Below are 21286 nucleotides of genomic sequence, written 5' to 3' on the forward strand. Positions count from 1 at the left end.
TTGTGAATCAGCTGGAAAATGCTGGAAAAAGGTTTTTTGGTTCAGCTACATGACAACTCGTGTTTTGCATGCCATAGGAAGAATAAGAGCTCTCTGTATTACATGGTCTAATCTTGTATAATCTGTGTAATTTAAATGCTTTTTTTGTAAGGGAGTACTTAAATTCCTGCTTTGGTTATTCTTCAAAAGGGTTCTTTTTTTGGACATTTTTTGTCTTCTTTATTTTATTGCATCTGAAAGAACAATTAACTTCATTAAATAAAAAAAGTATACAAGGAGTAAGTATGTGGAACAAAGCTATTTTTGTTTAATCAATTAAGCTGATGTTTCTATTAGCCCATAAATACACTGTAGTGTTTATGAAAATAAAGTTTCACAGCTTGAAGTACAATTTTAAATCAAGAGATTGGACAAAAGTAGAGCATCATCTGAAGCAGCTAGTCAGCTCCATTGTCTTAACTACAGATATGTCCTTCAGCAATTTAATAACAAAAAAGAGTATGCAGAGGAGAAAGGAAAAGGAAGATGCTGCTTTTAGATTTCTAAATGCAAAATTTGCAACTTCTTTTTATGCAGAGGTTCCTTTTCTTTTCTTGAAGTTGTGTTTCTGCTCAAAGCAGGAGAGCAATATCAGTATATCTATGGCAAGTATGTTAAAAAGAAGAAAAAGAAAGCTTTTACCCCATTCTAACATGAGCCGAGGAAACGTCTTTATGAGTTTGAAACTTGACATCAGTTAGGCTATAATCCAAATTCCCAGTGCAGCTGACTAGGGAGAATGACTGTTCAGTGCTATTTAGGCTCAGTTATTTTCACTTTGTATTTGCTGTTTTGTTCAGATTCTGAATATTCTCAGAACACACAAATGCAAAACCAACTGATGGTGCCTTCAGCAGAAATGAACAAAAACCCAAAGCCAAACAGCTTCAATGCACTGAAAGCAAATTACTACTTTATCACTCAGATAAAGAAAACCAGAGTTGCTGATAAAGCAAAGAAGAGATTTTTAAATACTTACTTGCCAAACTTAGATATCCCTGCAAGACTGTGTGTGTATGCACAAGTGAACATATATTCTTACACAACATATATACTTACACATTTTAAAGCTTCAGCTGGAATGTTTTGTAAATCATGTTCTTTTCTGAATTTGCCATAAACTTTGTTTCCTGTTTCTCATTCTTTCTTTTGCATTGCGTTCCTTATGTTCCTCCATTTGTGCTTTCCCAGTAAAGTAAAATTAGTTTTTACCTGTTTTCAGTTTATTCTGCGTTGAGTTGTAAAATTGTTTGAATTAATATATTGACTTTGCATAACTAGAATGTCTCTAATTTAACATTACATGTAGCTACTTTTATGCCTCAGGCTGAGAGGCGATGGCATGGGTTATCAGATTGTGAATCATATTTAAGTTGGAACTCCTATTATTGAATTCTCCACTTCATTTAGAACCAAGCTCACATTTTCCTATTCAGCCTTTCATAATCAATGTAGTAGCAGAAGCTCTTGTTGCACTTGATGTCCCTTGTAAGTGTCAAATCAAGGTGAACTTCAGCTCTCCTGACACCATCCCTACCTGCCTGGGCAAGGTCTGTAAACTCCTCCCATGTAGCCTGTCCCTGTTTGCACCTCTCTGTACACTGGCATTTGAGCTCTGACAGTCTGCTAAGCCAGACAGGTCTGCTTGTATTTCTTAACAGACCTGCCAGTTTGCCTGAGCAATTTTGCTGTTCAGAACTGCTTCCTGTGCCTACCTACTAGTTTCTTCAGTAAGCTGTAGTATGCTGTTCTGAAGCTCCAGGTCTGTGCTCTGCCTTCTTCACTCAGGGTCTTAGAATCATAAGATAATGGAATGGCTTGGGTTGGAGGGGGCCTTAAAGATCACCTAGTTCCATCCTTCCTGCCTTGGGCCAGGGGTGCCACCACTAGATCATTTTGTTCATGGCCCCATCCAACCTGACCATGAACACTGGGAGAGATGGGGCATCCACAGCTTCTCTGGGCAACCTGTTCTCGTTCCTCACCGCCCTCTGAGTAAAGAATTTCTTCCTAACTTCTAAAAAAATCTTTCCTCTCTTTTTTAATTTAAAATTCTTCTCCCTTGTCCTATCACTGTCTGTCCATGTAAAAAGTCCCTCTCCTTTTTATAATCCCCCTTGTACTAAGTATTAGAAAGATACAGATGATGTCCCTGCAGCCTTCTCTTCTCTGTGCTGAATAACCTCAGGTGTAGTTGATAGTTGCAACAGCCAAAGCTACCTTGTCAAATCTCCAACCAGTTCTTCCTTGTTGGAGAACAACTGTGTGCCTTTATTGGCCCTTCCAGTATGTGTATCAAGAAGCTGTTCCTGATAGCCTCCCAAATTTAACTGAGTTAATTCCAGCAGATGTCAAGGAGGTAAATACCTTCTCATAAGAATGATGGCTTGTGGATCAGAGACTTCTCTGAGTTTAGAGGAGACTTCACCCTATACCCCATCCTTATCAGATGGTTCTGTAATGTACTCCCAACACAATGTCCTCCTTACTGGTCTCTCTGGTGTCCCAGATCCATAAACTGCCTGAGACTTGTTGCTTCCCATGGAGTCTGTGAGGCAGAAATGAAATACTATTGGTAGTGCTTAAACTGGATAAATTTAATACAGAACCAAGATGGCTGGATTGCAAATGGATCATCAGTGGAAGAAAAAAAAAAATCTAGGAATTTGATCAAATGTTGCTTTTCCCCCCATTTTTACCTGGCATTGTCTTAGCCCTCTGTGTGGCTAAGTGGATAGTGGTTTTAGTTCGCAGTCGTGTTTTACTCTGCAAGTTTTTGTGTGCAAATTGTAGTCAGCTTTCTTATTGAAACCAAAATGTCACCTTCTACTAAAACTTTATTGACTTAATTGAATTCCATTATGTGAACAGTTTCAGTGTGGTGTTTGTTTTCTTGTGTACCTCTGTGTCTATTTCTGTGGTAAACTGAACAGTAGCTCTTTTTAAATACAGCTTCTACTGTATCCTACTGAGAATTTCTTGTCTTTATGATGACTTGAGATGTAAATGTAGGGGGCTTTTAAGATACAGGAAGCCTTTCCTGTCTTGACACTTTAGTTAAGAGTACAGCACAAAGTGGATAACCTGGTGTCTTTAGTTCTGTGATGCATTTTACAGTGTTTGCATTTTGATAAATGCAATTTGATAAAGACTATGTGAGCATCATAGTCTTGCTCTCTGCTTCATTTGGCCATCAAATTGGCAAAATGCTTCTGGCTTGTAGAAAGAGCATCACACTCATGCTTCCTCTGTCACTGCAGTGTCAGGATGCTTCCTGGAGCCTGCCTGTTGCCTGCACATTGTGGATGTACCAAGCTGTGGGTATGTGAATATGCCACAAGTGTACTTGGCCTTGAGCTTTTTCATATGCCAGCACTTGAGCATACTGAAGTTAATGTAGTCCAGGCAGGCTATACTTCTGGAAAAAATTATTAGTTTTTTGAATATGTGGAATATTGAAAAAAACTATCAGTAGAATGATTTTGATTGGTGGCAGTTATGAAATGGGAGACCTACTGCCAGTTCTTGAAGACATTGAGTCCCTGCCTTTTCTTTCTGTGCTAATGAACTTACTCCATCCCATGGCCCCTGCAAAGTTTATTTCTCAACTGTCATTGTCTTTCCATATTTTCACTTCCTTATTAGATTACTTCAGTTTCATTTTTACCTCAGTTGCCTTTTGTACTATTTCCCTCGCTTTCCTTTATCTCCAGATGTCTTTAATATTTACAGGCAATATAGTGGTTTTCTGTCTGCTAGTTCTATATTGGATCCATTTTGGTTTGATTTCTCTAAGCTCCTACTCTAAAAAAGCTTCTTATTACTGTGATTAATGATCTCTCTCTCTGACCAAACACCAAGGTTTGTTCAGTATCCTCATTTGCCTTAATATCTTTGCACTTCAGACTTATAATTGTTTCTTCTTTTTTGACATGTTATATTTGTTATGTATTAGTGATTTTCTGCTTGCCTAGGTTTCACTTAGTCTGTTTAATTTTTCTCAGGATGGGTGATCCTTGTAGCTTTACATTCTGTCTCTAAATATTATACTTGTGGCCTAAAAAATACTTTACTGTTGCAAAATTGTCTTTTGTACTGTTTTACGTTTGAAATTCTCTGAACTTTGCTCAAAGCTATCAAAATAAGGAATTCTACTGTGATTTTATGTTTGATAATTTTCAGCTATCTCCATTGCTCAGATTTTCAGTCTAAGGCCAGATGGATGATTTAATTTTTGCTTCTTCTGGTCATCTCAAATCCAGACCATTTTCAAGCTTTTATTTTTTGTCCTCAGTACTTTTAGAGCTCACGTGGGTTGTGTTTTGGTTTTTTTTCTTTGGTGGGTTGTTTTTTTTTTTTGTTTTTTTTTTTGGTTTGTTTGTTTTTTTCCCCAACTGAGGTGAGCCTGGAAAATGGATCTATAGTGCTTTCTCACGGGGATTATTTTCATAAAATTATAGAATGGTTTGGGTTGGGAGGGACCTTAAGGATCATCTAGTTCCAATGCCCCTGCCATGGACTGGGGCACCTTCCACTAGATCAGGTTGCTTCACGTCCCATCCAGCCTGGCCTTGAACACTGCCAGGGATGGGGCATCCACAGATTCTCTGGGCAGCTTGTGCCAGGGTCTCACCTCCCTCACAATGGAGAATATCTTCCTAATATCTAATCTAACCCCAGCCTTTTTCAGTATAAAGCCATTGACCCTTGTCCTGTCACTACATGCTCTTGTGAAAAGCCCCTCTCTGACCTTAATAATTCTACAATTTCAATTTCTGTGTTTGTTGGTCTTCCATCACATGCAGATGGGAAAAAATAAATCCATCCATCTTGCTAAAGCATGCAAAGGAATTTGGTCATCCAGTGCACTTCATTGTTGTTGTTAACATTTTATCAATATTTGTAGAATTGTGGTGAGTTTAAGGCAACAAAAGGCATCTTCAAAGTTTAGTCTGCTGCTTCTCTCCTGAATTTGGCTAGAGGACGCTAGTGAGTACCTGTGAGGGATGACTCCCTTTAGTGCTAGAGTAGCTCCAGTAACCCAGAGGGATAGCAGTGAAAGTGACTGTTTCTACACCACAATCGGGGGACTGAGCTGACAGTTCTAGATTTGATAAGACTTGCTCTCAGACTACTCATAAGCTGCAGCATTTGCAGCTTGACAGCTTGGCAGTCATGATGGTGGAAACTGGCTGAATACAGAGCCTCAAAGTGACTGTTGCTTGGCCAAAGGACAGTGACACAGCTGTTGCTTTTAGCGCGTGTGAAAGTGGGCTTGAGTGTATGCAGTCTAATAAATATGGGCTTAATGTTAAAAAGTCACAGCATTTGGCTGCATTAGTGGTGATGAGGGAGCAGTGGGGAGAGCGAGTGTGCAGAGTGACTTAGGCTGATATTGCCCTTTTACAGTGCATGATGCTCAGAAGGATTCTGTTGTCTAGGTAACAGGGTCTGTACTTCATTTCTTAAGAAAGATGGAACAGATGTTCCTACAAGAAGCAACCAATTATCACCAGTGAGAGCACTGGCAGTATTTAAACTAATTGCTTTGTTGTTACATACAGTTCAATTCATAGGCTGTGAATAGTGAAGAAAATTTAAAGGAAAGAGTCTTCCTTGCATGGATTTTCCTGAATGAGGGTTTTAAAAAATTTTTGCAGTTTATAAAATTGCACTCATCCATGTGCCTTTTGAGACTTCGATTTATCACTCCCTTTTTCTCTATATCATCCAGTCTTTTCTATTTGATATTTATAGTGTCTCTCATGATCCACTGAATCCCATTGCTCCATCACATCTGTGTCAGATCACATTAATTTATTTTGTTTATTTAGAATACCTAAAAATCTGAAGGCAGTGGGGTAAAAGGATGCTTGCAGTGGAGTTAGAGATGGAAGGGCTTTTCTAAGAGATGTGTTTTCTTAGATTTAAGTTTGGTTTTTTTTTTTTTTTTGGTGGCAAAATCCAAGCACAGCAAGTCAGCTAGGGACTGTGCTATTAAAAGCTGGGGCAAAAGGAAGCCATAGAGAATGGTGTATATATGAAACCCCACCATGGGCTCCTTAAATGGGGACACAGATTGTGTGTGCTGAGATGAGCAGGTGGTGACAGTGGCAAGAAAGAGAAGACCTGAAGGTGACAGTGAGGAGCAAAGAGTGCCCAAGCTCTTTCACTTCAGCAGTTCCCAGCAGTGTGGCTTGTTTGTGTGAAAAGTTGCGCTAAAGAAACTTCTTGTATGGATTCAAGTGTTTGTTTTCTTTATGGATATGGCTTTTGTAGTCCTCACAGCATAAGATATGCTCCTGTCTTTTATAAGAGATTTAGGGTGAGGTATGTGTGTAAATCTACTTTTATACCTTTGGGATAAAAATCTGATGTTGGTTATTAAAAAAGGAGAAGAGGGCATTGGGACCAGATTCTCAGGGCACTGTTTGTGAGTCCTTAGCAAAGCTAAGCTGTAATGTTATGCATTTTAGACAAAAGATCTGGCCCATTGCCTGAACTTTTCCATGCTTCTTGCCAAATAAAAGGGCAAATATTCTATTTTTTAGGTAGGGCATTGCAAAAACATGTTTTTTGTCTTGGCAATAATAGGATAAAGGAAGAATCCTTGTCTTGCTCTCACTTTTTTTTTTTCCTCTGATAAAGGACTTGCTGTTTTGATTTTTATCTAACGGTGGAAAATGTCATAATGGGTGGAAACAAAGTGCATGTTGCTCTTCTTAGATTATTTGGCTGAGTTATCCCATTGTATAGTAGTGACATGTTGGTTGGGACAAAATGTCTTACTACATTCAGTTATTTCAATAACCATTGTAAAATATTTGCAGTCTGAGTAGGAAAAAATATTAATTCTAGGGTTTTTTAATCCTTTTTACCAGACTCCTTGCATGTAACTTGTAATCTTTTACTTGTCCTTCCTCCAACTCTGGCTCCTGGCTTTTCAAATGTTATCTCTAATTTCTATTCCAAGCCTTTTCTTTATTGTACGGTTTATTCTTTCTATAGTATCCTTCATAGTCTGTTGCTTAGACCTCTTTATGCTATCTGGTGTGTAAGTATTCACAGCTTCTCATTTGAGACTTCATTCCTGCTTGCTTTTCTTCTGTTGATACAGTTTTTGATTCTCTTTGCATTTCCTTATTGTTATATTCCTATCCTGCTGACAGGACTGTCAGCAGCAATATTTACTACTTTTGCTGCTTCTTTTGTATTCTAGACTACTTATAATAAAATCTTAATCACCTTCTCCATATTTTTCACCTGCTTTTATGAGAATTTCCTCCATTTTTGCAGCTTAATTATATCACATATTGCCAGCGCCAGGTTCTTCTCATCACCCTTGACATAAACTTTGAGCCCTTCTCTTCTTCTGCCACCCCTTTCCATACAAATTATTTCAACTGGTTTTATTCCTGAAGGTCGTGCTCAAAGAATAAAAGAATTTGACAAGGACTATTTATTTTTCCATTTTCTGTCCTTGGAAATAGAAGTTTCTTCCTTATGCTCCTTCTTTTCTCAGCACTGGTTCATTTCCCTTATGCCTCATTTTTTGTTTTTTCTGACCTTCTGCTCACAGCACAGCCTGCCATCATAAGTAACCTCACTGTCATGGGATCTAATGCTTAAAAGAGGAGAGCAAGAGGACAGTTTTGCCAGAGGACTGGTGTGTCTCTGGACTTTGTGCTGGGGTTAGGAGGAGCATTTGCTATGTTGGACACATTTCTGTGCATCTCTCCTCCCTTGATATTTTTGTATTTGCCCTTTGCTTTCCCCTCCACTACTCTTTCTCTATATTCCTCCCACACAGTTCATTCCTTTTTACACTTCCATATCCCACTCCTCACCTCACTAACATAATTTTTTCTGTCTTCAGCTTTGCTAGTGTCCCCTGCTTTTTTTCTCTCCTCCCCGCCTTCCCTTCTGTTTCCACAGCCAGTTGGATTCCTCGTCACTGATATACCATTGTAGTCCATGAATCCTTTTCACATGGTCTAGCATCTTTCTCCAAGGTCTTGCAGTGAGGATAACTCACTGAGGATAACTCACTCTCATTCCAGCTCTGCCATTTCTCCTGCTCAGTGTTGCTGAGCAGAGCAGCTGGTAAGATGCACCTGTGTTCCTCTCCTCCTTTGGCTGCCATGCTGATTTCCTTCTCCCTGGGATGGTTCTCCTGACAAGCTTTTCCTTCACCTTCTTCCTACCTCTCTTTCTGGAGTGAGTTTCATGTCCATTGCCCCATAAGAAGTCAGCCTTCTTCTCAGGGACTGAATTAAGCAGGGAAAAAATGAGGGATGCTTTCTCCTTTGCTTTAGTGCCAGAGCTGTCTCTGACCTGCATCATTTAATAGCTCTAAAGGTTTTTCTACAGAGTGTGCTCAAATAGCTTTTTTTTCCCCAAGGGAAAAAGAAGCACCAGGTGGCAGTTTGACGATCAAAATTTGCTTAGCCTGATTTTATTTCTTTGCTAACCTGTGCAGAAGTGGAAAAGATCTCATAATACTGTGCAGCTTGTGTAATAAAATTACATTTATGTCTGTCATCTTTGAATTTTAATGTAGTGGAAATGGGAGAGAAACTATCCTATCTATTTACAGAGAGCAGTGGCTTCTTGAATGACCATTACTTCAGTGCAAGTTGAGGGTAGGGGGAGAATCTTTGTCACTCATCTTCTGTAAAGAGCTCCAAGATAAGGAGCAGTCAAAAAAGCAAATTCAAAGTCACTAAAATGATTTTCTAGTGAGTTTCTTAAGTCAAGACCTGAGAGCAAATCACACTTGGTCAGCTCCATAAATCCCTATGTTCAGAGGATGAGTGTCTTTGTGCTATCTTGGTCTCTTTCAGCTTTAGAAAGGATACAGTAGCCCTAGTAAAGGTAGAGAAAGGGAATCAAAAAAGTTGGTGATAGAAAACTGTGGGGAGGGGGGAGATAGAATGTGAGAAAATAAACATAGCACAGAAGGGAATCTCACCCCTGAGGAGTTGCAGCTGTGCTAATTACCAGAGATTAGGAGCAGGCCTGCCCTTAACAGGCCACAGCTGTGTCCAGTGAGGATGATTGCTATAAAGGAGGGGGTGAGCTGGATGAGGAGGGAGTTGGAGTTTTTTGGCTGTGCTGTGAAGAAGAAGGAGGAGTCAGTGCTGTGAGGAGCTGCCCATGAGAAATCACCAAGAAGGTATGGAACTTTTGCAATAAGATGATAACAGAAAACTACTTCTGTATGAGCAGAAACAAAGCAGACTGGGAGGCTGTGGGGTAGAAGGGAGGGAAGCTGAAGGAAGATGTGGGAAGTCTAAATTCACAGACTTAGATGGGAAAGTTAATTATGGGATTGTTATTCAATGTTTATCAGAACGGAAGAACTAAGGCAACTGAAGGAAGATAGCAGTCTCTGGTTCTTAAATCCCTGATCTGGTGGGTTGCTGGAAGCTGACTACTCATATCATAAAAGGCTTGTACTGTCTGTGTACTGCTCAACCTGTTCTTTTCCTTGGTGTTTGCCTCAGCTATGTTGGGGTAGGATAGTAAGCAGACTTAGTAAATGAGTCTTGAGTCTGAATCACATACAGCAGCTCTTACTTCTTTGACTAGGGACACACGTATTTTGTGTTTTTATTGCAGCAGTGTTCTTATAAAATGGCTAAATGGTTTATGTGAATAATCAGGTGTTCACTAGTGTCCAGACTAGAAAATTAGAAGCAATAAACATGCAGGAGGCTTGCTGTATTCTTAGTGGGTCATGGTGTCATTGTGTAAGAAATTTACTTAACTTCTGAAAGATGAAGTTCTTTTTCTTCAAGCAGTCCAAAGTTGTTGTTTCAGAAGGAAGATGCACATAAATGAGTGCTGTAGTTTTTGCAGGGATAAGGAAAACGTTATTTGCTGCCACTAATTGCATGCTTAATGAGATACTGGAAGAGTTCTGTTGGAGGTCTTGAGAGACTTCAAATTAGTCCTTCCTTCATAACATCTGGGGCAGTGTCTGCAGTCAGTTCTCGGGAAGAAAGTCTAATGTGAGTGTTTGTAGTAGGTTGTTTTCAGAGCCACATGGCTTTTGCTGCCTTGGGCAAAACGTCAGCTCACTACCCATTTGCTTCGAGTCAAAGTCTGTTTAGAGAAGGATTATATTCATTGGAAGATAAATGCATAGTGCCACATGCTTAACTTCTTATGTTGGTAAATATTAACGAGTTACTAATTTCTTCATCTGATAACAACCTAATGTTGTTTCCAAAGCTTTCTTACAAAATTCATCTGATTTCTTATGGGTTGCTGTAAGAGCATATTTACCATACCTTGTTTATATTTCTATCCCTCTTACCAAATTCTGTATCTTGCTTTAAGTCACCCTTTTGAGCCTTTCTGACCTGTATTGGTCCTTATTGAGGGAAATGTGATTTTGCTGCATTCGTTGTCTCATTAAAGGATTTTTCATATTTAATAGAAGAATGAGGAAATAGCAGGCTATAGATTACAGAACTGAATTTTTTATCCAGTTGCAGTCTGATCCTGAGAGTATGAGAAGAATCTTGTAGTAGGCGTTTAATGACTTGGGAGACTGCCAGTGAACATCTTGTTTTAGCTTGCTTCACACATTAGATTTATCTAATGTGTGGCTGAAGATTGCAGAAGATTTGGGTAAAAAGTAGAAACCTATGAGCAAAAGCAGAACAAATTTAACGGGTAATTGTGTTAATGAACTCTAAGAATGTTCTAGTGTTGTGCTTCCAGAGTGAAATGCTGAATTTATTGTAAACAGCTGTCAACAGAGTAACTATAGAAAGAGTTCTTGAGTAAAAACTCTGAAAGAGTAATATTTCTAAATTAATCTTATTTGGAAACAATATATAAGAAACCTGATCTATGTGCACAACTTTTACCATTTTAAACAAACCCAAGTTAATAAAAGGAAGTTAAAACCCCTAAATAATACATTATCTCTTGCTGTCTGCAGGCATGTTTCTCATTTGGAGTGTGGTATTAGACTCAATTTACACTTGCAACTGCAGGCTTGCGTATTAGCTTGTTTAAGTAGAGGTAAGACATCTAAGACATTAAAGCACGTAGTTGTATACATCAAAGTTTAATGGATGCTGTCATTCAGAACTAAAGCAGTTTTAACTTGATTCCCATAAGGAGCAGAGATTTATGCTTAATATGTTTTGAATTCATACCTCTGTTTGATTTAATTTTCTTTTTAAAGAGGACCAAGAAGACCTTAAGTATAAATTATGTATCTAAAAGCCTGTATCCCAGTCTTGAGTAAGTAGAATGAAGCATATGAAGGATATGAGCATAACCATTAGGGTTGTGTTTAGTTGGTTACTTGCCTGGGTTTTTTCCCTGTTTTTTCTTTTTTCTTTTCCCACATTAATTATAAAAAAGTACTATTTTCTTTTAAACTCTAAATGCTAAAATACATACAAGTTATCACATAAGTGTAATGGAAAACTTAATGGGATTTACAAGACTGTGTTATTCCTCCATGAAAAATCTTTCTGTGATTCAACATCATGGAAATGGTATATAATAGAATTGTATCCCAGCTGGAGGCTGCTGTTTTGTTGGTGGATCAACCTTCTTTGGTCCAGATTAGGGCATAGGCACTTAATTGAGTTTCTTCTGGGTATCTCAGAGCATGGGCTTTATGCTGGCTTTAGGCAGACAGGTGTCCTCATTCTGGCTGTGACGGGGTTGATTTTTGCACAAGAACCACCTCATGCCATTTTCCAGGAATGGGGGAAGGGCTCCCTTTTGGGTCTGTGTTATCAGATCCCCTATGATGTGGTGGTGAGCATTTGCATATGAATAATTCACCTCTCTTGCACACGCTCTTGTTATTAATATTGTTGGTGTTTTCAGTAAATTGTTCTTGTCTCAAGCCTGAATTTTGCCTTTTGTGCCATCAATTCTCTCCAGCCCTCCAGAGGGGTTGGGCAAGAGGGCGGAATGAGCAACTGCCACGTGGTTTGAAGTGGTTTTGGTGGGAACACTAAATTGGAGAATACCATTCCTAAACCATGACACAAGATAGCTGATACCTGATCTGGCAAACAGCCCCTGGATACAAAATTAAGCTAAGTTAGTTATTTTTTTCCAAACAGTTTTTGAATTACAAAAGAGTGTTTTGTTAGTACTTTGTATTATCAGAAGAGTGCCTTCTTAAAATGCTATTGGACATAATGATAAATTATTTTTAGATTGTTGTCTCATTATAACTGTTGATTTATATTCCTGTAGATTTCTGTATTGGAGAAATAATTGTCTGCAAGTTGAGAACATGGATGTGAGAGTACTGAGTAGCAGCACACCTGACCTTGAATAATACACCAAGTCCTTTTACAAAGCAGGGGTAGATTTAAATTCTAAAGTTGGATTTGTAACTTGCAGCTTGCACACTTGAGAAGCTGCATTTTTTGGCCCTTTCCTGGGAAGGGGCTGGGCTGCCTTCCTTCAGGTTGTAGGGAGTCACCTCTTTTTACCTGGAATACTGTCTTGAGGTGCTCAAGCTGTGTCTCTCCAGGTGCTGAGCCCCTTGTGTTCAGCGGGGCAGAGCAGTGGAGAGGACTGAAGCCATGTTTGCTACTTGGTGGGAGTGCTCTGGTTCTTGAGAGGGGAGATGCTGGCAGTCTCACAACCAATTTATTATGGAGCCAAATCTGTTATGCATCATCTGAGAAAGCCCCTCCCATTGAATTTTACAGGTGGTTTTGGCAGAAACTTTGGATCTTGGGTATAGGTGTTGGATCAACTCAGCATTGTCACACTTGATGCACTCTGGTTCTAGCAAATGTGGGCAATTTTCATACCATAGGATAGAGAACTTCAGGATAAGAAGTAGAGGCTCAGAATTGCACTTTTCTCTGAGCCAAACAAACACATTCACTAAGTTGGGAGGCTGGTTATTGTAACTGTTCAGATGGAAGAAGTTGTTAGGTGGAAGTGGAGCTATGATATTTTCTGAAAAATCCATTTGCTAGGATTTTTCTCCTGAGAAGCCTCAGAGGAGAAGAAAAACAATAATCATCTGCTGCTGTGGAATGCAACAGGTGCATCTTTGATTGGTCCATGTTGGTTGTTTCTAATTAATGGCCAATCACAGTCAGCTGGCTCGGACTCTCTGAGAGTCACGAGCTTTTGTTATCATTCCACTTCTTTCAAGCCTTCTGATGAAATCCTTTTTTTTTATTATTTTAGTGTAGTTTTAATATATATATATATCTCATAAAATAATAAATCAGCCTTCTGAAACATAGAGTCAAGATTGTCATCTCTTCCCTCATCCTAGGATCCCTGTGAACACCACCACATGGAAGTTTTTTCAAGATCTGTGGTTTTTGGTTTTTTTTATTGGTAATTTCAAATAACTTGTTTCACAATTTGTGTTTATACTGTATAAAATGTGGAAAATGGCAAATAATCACAATAATGAAAAAATTGCTTTAATAATGGAAGCAGTCAATCAAGTCAATTAATCAAAGAGTCAGTTAAGTAGAGGAGATAAGTAAACTTTGGGGGAAAAATAGACTGTAAAAATATTATCTTTGCAGGATAGTATTGCAATCCCTGCCCAATATTTTGTATAAATTAGAAATTTATTACCTTTTGAGAGATGCGTCACTATGGTGCCATAGTTAATTGAGGTTGGAAAAACATGCTTTTTGGCTGTTCTTTGCTAAAGAATTGTTTGTCTTGCTCTGGTTCATATACCATTTATCTTTCTGAAATCAGCTTGAGTGGAAAATCTTTGAAAAATGGACTATCAGCATTGATGTCTACTCATCCTATTTGCCCTTCTGCAAGAGTTTTAGAGCACCTCAGTTGCCATCACTGTTTATTCACTATGAGATACAGTGCTAGAGCAAGATGATAACTGGGTTGTCAGGAATTCAGAAGTGTGGAAATGTTAGAATAGGACCTGCAAGAGAAAACTGGTTACAGTTTAAAACTCCGGAGTGAATGTGTGGGTTTGGGAATGATGTGATGCTACTTGTGATGTGTTGTATTCCCTCTCTCCCATTTTAATATAGCTTTAGGTTTAAGAGTCTTTGTTAGTTTGATGGGAAACTCCTTTATCCTTTCAGTAACAGAAGAAATTTCTAGTCAGCCTAAAAGCAAATTCAGGGTGTCTTAAAATCTTCAGAAAGGACAAACATTCACTGTTACTTTTTCAGCAAGTTACTTTCAGTTTAGTTGTTGGTGTTATCTGAGTGGTTGGATGTTCTTTTATTGTAGGCCAAATAAGGAGAAAAATCTCTGTAGAGAGAGATAGAGCTTTAACTTATCTATACCTTTCAGTTGGGAGGAAAATGGTTATTGCTAAATCTGAGCCAGACTGACCCAAATGAAATACACAGCTACCTTTTAAAAGAAGAGAGTGTAGAATTCAATTGTCCTAAAGGAAATGAAGTTTCCTTTACAAAGATGTGCAAATTCAATAATAATTCAGATTTATTTTGTTGAAAAATATGAAAATAAATTATATATCTAATATGTGCATTGGAGCAAATTGTGTGTTCTTAATGTCAGCATTTCCTTATATAGTTGTATGAAAAATTGAGAAATTTCTTGCATTGGAAGTAATTTTACAGTTGTCCTTTATCTCTATTATTAAGAAATCTGTGCTCTGGTCTATGATATTGGTAAGAAATGGAAAGGATTTTTATACTTGTAGTTCTGCTTGTGTGCTTCAAGATAAATGCCAAAGTTTTTTTTTGGTTTTTTTTTCTTTTTTTTTTTTTTTCTGGAGACCTTAAGAATTAAAAATGCAGCTATCCTAGTTTCTCTTCCTTTAGCTGAGTTAAAATGTAATACTTCCAAGATGTCTTTTGCCAAGCTTTTGTTTCAGAATAATAATGTTATTTAGCAATGCCAGATCATTTTCAGCTCCTGAAATGAAAATATTTATAGAATAAATACTTTCTTAATCCTTCTCATAGGAGGAGGGTGGGGCACATTTTTGCCTTCTTCCTGTCCTAACATTTGGCAGTTTACTGGTTTCTATTTTTTTTTTTTTTAAACATACTTGATCTTTCTCTTCTGGTAGTCTGAAGCCCTCACAGCCTGGGGACTGTATGCTTTGAAGAGATGCAAGTGTGAAAAAAGGTTGAAGAATGTCTAAGGCATGTTTGAAGGGATCTTTTAATTTGAAGGACTGCTCGGGATCAAACTGGTCAAAATCAGATACATGTATAGGAAGAATTAGAGGGAAGAAGAGAACCTGCATGGGCTCTGCTTAGAGTCTGTTTTGAATTACTTTAACTTGTTAATTTTAATTTGCAGTGTTCCTTGGAGTAAACTCAGGCAGCCCTCCTAGCAGTTTGTGTAAGAATGGCAGTTGTTAATTTTTTGGCATTTTACTCTACCTCCCCTACTTGGTTTTGCATGCCAAAGGCGGACCAAGGACTTACCAGACCAAAGTATGAAGAATATATCCTTTCTAAAGTAGAGCTTAAGCTAATGCTTAAACTTTTACCTTTCTTTTTAGATTCTTTGGATGTATCTTTTTTAGTGTTTTTTGGGGGTTTTTTTGTGGGTTTTTTTTTTGTATGGCGTTTTTTTGTTTGGTTGGTTGGTTTTTTGTGTGTGTATGTCTCTATATTTCTCCATGTCTGTTTTTATGTTGCCTGCATCTTCCTGAGACCTCTTATATAAGGGTCAGCCATGGAGAACTTAAAGCTGGAAGCAAACCCTCTATACCTGTTCAGTTTGAAGGTATTAATACAAAGTCTTTTGGTACTTCAGTTGTGCAGTAACTCTGTAATTTCTCCAAGTAGAAATGGGAGTCCAAACTGGAAAATCCCTAACTTTAGAATCAACTGCACTGCTAGAAAAAGCTGAATTTTGAGTAGTTTTCTAATGTGGTACCCTGTTTGAATTTGAATTCCCTTCTCTTTTCTTGATAACTTCAAGATCTGTAGCACAGTTAGCAAAGGATTGTTCTTACATGTTAGATAAAATAAATAGCTGCCTATTTATTTTTGTGGGTTTTTTTGTTTGTTCTGTTTTGTTTTGGGGGTTTTTTTGGGTTTTTTTTTTTTTTTTTTTTTTTTTTTGAGAGAGAGAGGCCCATATATATTCCTCCCTGAGGGAGAAGCTGCAGCATGAGCTTGATATGATAATAGGCAGTAGAGGGTCTATAGAAAGGATAATGTTAACAACACTGAGGGAGAGGATCTAGTATTGATCAATAGCCTCAAAACCAGGTGGAATTTTAAAAGAAGTAAAATTATGATCTTTATGTTCCTTCAAAAAGCCCAGCTTCAATTAAAAAAACCTTCAGTGACCCTAGGGCCTTCAAATAGATTCATCACAGAGGAGGCAGCTTTAAAATTCTGTAATGCGCAACTGCTTTTATGAGCAATCAGCCTCATGCTTTGGCCTTTCTTGTGATTTCTTATGATCCACATTTCTGCCTCTTGGAGGTTTTTGTTCTAACCTTGAAAATGGTTCAGTGTAGTACAGTGTGCATTTCCATCACAGAAACTACCAGTGCTGTTCCAGATCAGTTGAAGTACGTAGATCAAAAGACTGAAGTAAACTATGTGAAAGGTGGGTACACCTCTTAGATGAGACTGCCCCCTGAATAATTTTTTTTAAGGTGGTTATGGGTTTTGTCATCACTGACACAGAAATACATGTGTGCTGCAAGATTTACTAGTGTCAGTCGTGACAGCACTGGTTTGTCTTTGTGTTTTCTCTAATTTTTCTTGGGTTTCCTTCACAGCAAAATGGAAGTGTCTGTCCTCACCCTGCTTTTTTCAAATGGTAGCTAGAAAGCATTATTCATCCAGTGGCATAAAAGTATTTCTGGGCAAGATTTATTTCCTTGAGGAATATACTTTTTGACTTGTGTTTAAATGTGCTAAGTGCTCTCAAAATTGATCACGTTGTTTATATTGGAAATACTGCAACTCTTCTCCCATTCACAGAAGTTGTCTCTCTCTTTGGGAGAAAAAAGGGAGAATTTTACCTAGCTCAAAAGATCAAGAGACTTCCTAGTTGCTTGTCTGCTTCTTGTAAAAGGAACTTGCATTTTATGGTGCTAGATGATTTTCAGGCACAGTTCAAGTGTTTAAACGAAATTGCTGTAGGGCTTGCTGTCAATCATCTTTTCCATGTGCTGGAGATGAGTAAAAGCTCACTAAACCCATTTTTCATGAAGGCTTCTACAAGAGCACACACTGTCTAGGGAATCTTAGTGGTGAGTTATATCAAATTCATCAACTAAATTTGTTGTCCAATGTTGCTAAAGAAGTAAATGAAATATGGTTTTCCCTACTATTGAGAAGCTATTCCTGAACCTTCCTGTTCATGAGATGCTAACTTGCAGGGTGATTTTAGCTCTTATTAGCTGTCTTTCTGTTCTTCAGCCATGTTTATTATCTAGTGTAATGATTTCTTTCACCATTGATGCTCATATCTTTGTGTTTTAGTGGGTATCCATCCTATTTCTTTCAATATTTGATCAGTTACAGTAGTTGAGAAGTTACAGTAATTGAGAATTCCCCATTGAGAGATGGATTGTGTTGCTCCTTTGGTCACCCTTTACCTCTTTCTGGGAGAGTTCATCTTTTGTGTGGGTGTGGAGGGGGAGGTGTTTGAGCAGAGAAAACCACATAGAGTATTTAAAAAAAAATCACGGAAGCCTTTTATGTATTGTTATAAATACATTCCATTTTCTCCTGTAAGGACCTCAACTAGGATATCTAATATCAGATTTACCATCTCAATTTTCTTCATTGTTTTATGGCAATCCAGTTCTATGATTTGTCACTTGCACCTGATGACTTTTCAGTCTATAGTAGAAATTCTTGGCTTTTAAGTGTGTGAATTCAGATTATGTGCTTTTGATTTAATCTTGTTTCTGTTACTCTTTGTTTACTCAGTCACAGAATAAAGTGGCATAAAAGATGATGCGTTATCACATTCCTTTTCTTCCTTGGAAATGCTGCCTTTATTCATATAATTTCATTCACACACATGATGTTGATACTGAGATGGGTTTTATTAATAAACCACTTGTTCTTTGGTAACTCTTCAAATAGTTAATACATAGAGCTACTTTACCTTGAAATGTGTCCCATTGTCAGCTGCCCCTTTAGGGTATTTTTTTTCTCACCTTGGATGTATTCCAGTTGTCATTTTTCCCATCTGATGAAGTACTTGAAACTATTATAAGGTTGAAATTTGAACTCGGATCTTCTGCTTGAGTAGAAAATCAATTATCAGAGAAGAAAGGATAGTTCATTTTCCACACATTTTTGTTTATGTTCATTGTTTCAAAATTGTTTTTTTGGCATGCTTTGGATTCACAAGTCTCCAAATGTCTCCTTTGTGCCCCTTTTTTGGATGTGTGTGATCTATTTGCTAATCATCTGATACCACCTCTGAGTTTTGCTTGTAAATGACTTGTGCTAGTTTTTACTTTCTTAAGGGTGAGGCATTTCTTTTATCAGTGTGTTCATTCCATGGTCAGTTATCGTAACTATTACTGAAAACTGAGGTAAAAATAACAGATTTTTTTTCTTTGTTTTATGATATCCCACTTTGACTTGCTTAATCTTGTATACTCTCTTGTGCTCCTCCTCTGACTAGACAACCTTTACTCTTTACTTGGATTTTTTATGCAAAGTCTACCTCAGCATGACTACTGACATTTTACATTTCCAAGGCTTCAAGCTTCTATACCAATACTGTTGCCAACTTAACTTTTTTTCAGGCATCAGAGATTTTCACATTATCACCTTCTGCTGCTATAAGAGACATTGACTTGTGAGGGAAATTCTCACAGTGTGCATTGTGGAGAACTTATTATTCATCGGACAGTTGAAGAAATTACTAGCAATTCTGTATATAGCAGATACCATTTGGAAATCCTAGAGCTGTTCCATGCTATTTGGGCTATCCAAAAGCATAATTTTAAACTTTAGGCTGTGGCATCAGCTAAGAATGGTGATAAACAAAGATGCTTGTACAATTCTCTTGTTAATACTTTTAATAATAATCATTATAATCTGTTTTGATGAAAGCCATTGTACAGGTCAGTCAAAGTTGCACAGATATTCATAATTCACTATGAAGTCCTTCCCAGTGTCTTTCTGTCTAAACTGCATTGTGTGGTGTTACAAGAAGGGAATGTATCGTAACTGAGACACAGATTTTTAGTAGCATTTTACCTCAAATTAGGTACGATGGATTTTAAATTTTAGAGGAACATTAGGTTAAAGTACTATTCAAATATGATGCTGTGTTCATTTACTAATAAATTGTAGTAGTTGCAGACCCTTTTTATGTTCCAGCTGCTATCTTGTAATAGAAGATGTCAAGTACACTGGAGTCTTTCAATTACTAGGACAATATAGTAATTTCTTCCTTCTAAATTCAAACTTAAGTCAGCCAAATCTTCAAACTGATTTACTTCTGCAGAAGACCTAAAAAAGTAATATTGGTATTATGTTTCATTTACCTGTTCTGTTTAAAGTTTATAAAGCAGGAAAACCATAGACAGTGATTTACCACATCCCTGGGGCTGTCCATGTAGTTCTAGGTAGGGCTGAAATGCACATTTGTCAAAGGTGTTTATGGTGATGCATGGACATAACAATCATATCACATAAAGGTGCATCACTAATAGACGTTGTTAGGGTAGGTGGTAGATTCAATCATGATGCAAATAAGTAGCTTCACTGTGTCACCCAAATTTTCACATTGTTGGCTTCCACCTGTCTGCTGTAATGAAAATACAGTTTCTCAAGTTCCTCGTTTCTTTTTGTCTCAGGCTTAGATTGATGCTTGTCTTTGCAACACTTGTCTCAAACTTGCTGTCTTTTGATTTCCACAGCTGTGGATTTGGTTCTGCCCAATATTCCTTTCTGATTACATCTTTCCAGTGCTTTTAGAATGACTTCCCTTAGCTCCACTCTTTATGTCCATAAGAGTTACATCTCTTCAGTCCTTGTGGTCACCCTCTCTCCTGCAGTAGCATGTTTCTAGATGAGATGGTTTTTAACATAAATCTGACCAAGAGTTTGTGTTTGTGGCTCCTGCTTATCCCTTGTACCTTATATTATCATTTTTGACCTCCTGTAGTTGTAGTGGAGCACCACTGCAAGTCTAGCATAGCTAGAAGAGAGCTCTCATTCTTGATGTGGTGTGTTGGACTCCTAGAGCCAACATTTCCTTGGTCTCTCTCGTGCTGCTGAAGCACTGGCTGCTGTGGCATGCAGCCTTGACAGCCAGAATGTAACAAAGAGCAAGTCTCACAAGGAGCTGCTGAGGGAACTGGGCTTGTTTGGCATGCAGAAAAGGAGGGTCAGGGTTAGGGAAAGAAAGAAAAATAAGAAAACACTTCCTGCATGATAAAAAAAAAAGCATCTAAATTATTTCATTTGCTGGAAAAGTGGAATACATTTAAGCGCTATGATATTCTTTAGATTTCTTGTCTTGACAGATATCTGTATAGTCAAAAGATAATATAATTTTTAATCAGTATTTTATTTCCCCTAAAACATTGATTTTAGGGAAAATAAAATCATCTTGAGAATCATCTTGAGACTTTTTCTGTAGGGTGAAATAATAGAAGACTCATTTCTCCCAAATGTGCCTTGGAATGTACTCTATTTGCAATTTACCATTAGAAATTGATTCTTGGCAATGTATATACTAGTGCTGCAGATGTAAGCAATTTCCAGATAAAACAGAAATCATTCTGGTGACTACAGTGGGGGGGCGGGGGGGAAGTGATTCCATAGAAATTATGTTTTTGGGAGTACTGCTTCGCAACTCCTCCTGAACCTGGTTTAATCTGGCAGAAGGATGACTTCAGCAGCAGTGCCTGCTTTAATATGTTAATTAGTGATGAGACCTAGTTTTCTTTCAATAAGAAAACTATTAATAATTTCTTTCAAGCAATAACTATCAATAAGTTCAATAACTATCAATAATGTCTTTCAAGCAATTGATAAATATGGGATTATTTTCAGATTACAGAATAATAGTTGAAACAACCAGTAGTAAACCCATTTTGGCAAACTTTTCTTTGAAAATGCCCTGTTTTCTGAGAACAACAACCTGTGAACTTTAGGGCAAGTGAGGTAGGGATCCAAAGCAAAAGAAAACTATTGATAATAAAATAACTATGTGGTGATCAAGAACTGTGTTGTCCAGACAAAGAACTGGACCAAGCTTCATTCTGGCATCCTCAAATCCTGATGTTCACCTTTGATAAGAAAACAGTTATACTTGT

At 37.8% G+C, this 21286-nt stretch overlaps 1 protein-coding gene across 1 annotated transcript in view; it reads left to right on the top strand.

Annotated features, from left to right (window-relative positions):
• Window positions 1–21286, top strand: part of CDK19 (cyclin dependent kinase 19) — a 122801-nt gene that overhangs the window by 25211 nt on the left and 76304 nt on the right. The gene's annotated exons all lie outside the window — the stretch shown is intronic.

This window comes from Agelaius tricolor, unplaced genomic scaffold (assembly GCF_023055355.1).
Source record: "Agelaius tricolor isolate 1412-34295 unplaced genomic scaffold, bAgeTri1.0.p SCAF_1, whole genome shotgun sequence".
NCBI lineage: Eukaryota > Metazoa > Chordata > Aves > Passeriformes > Icteridae > Agelaius > Agelaius tricolor.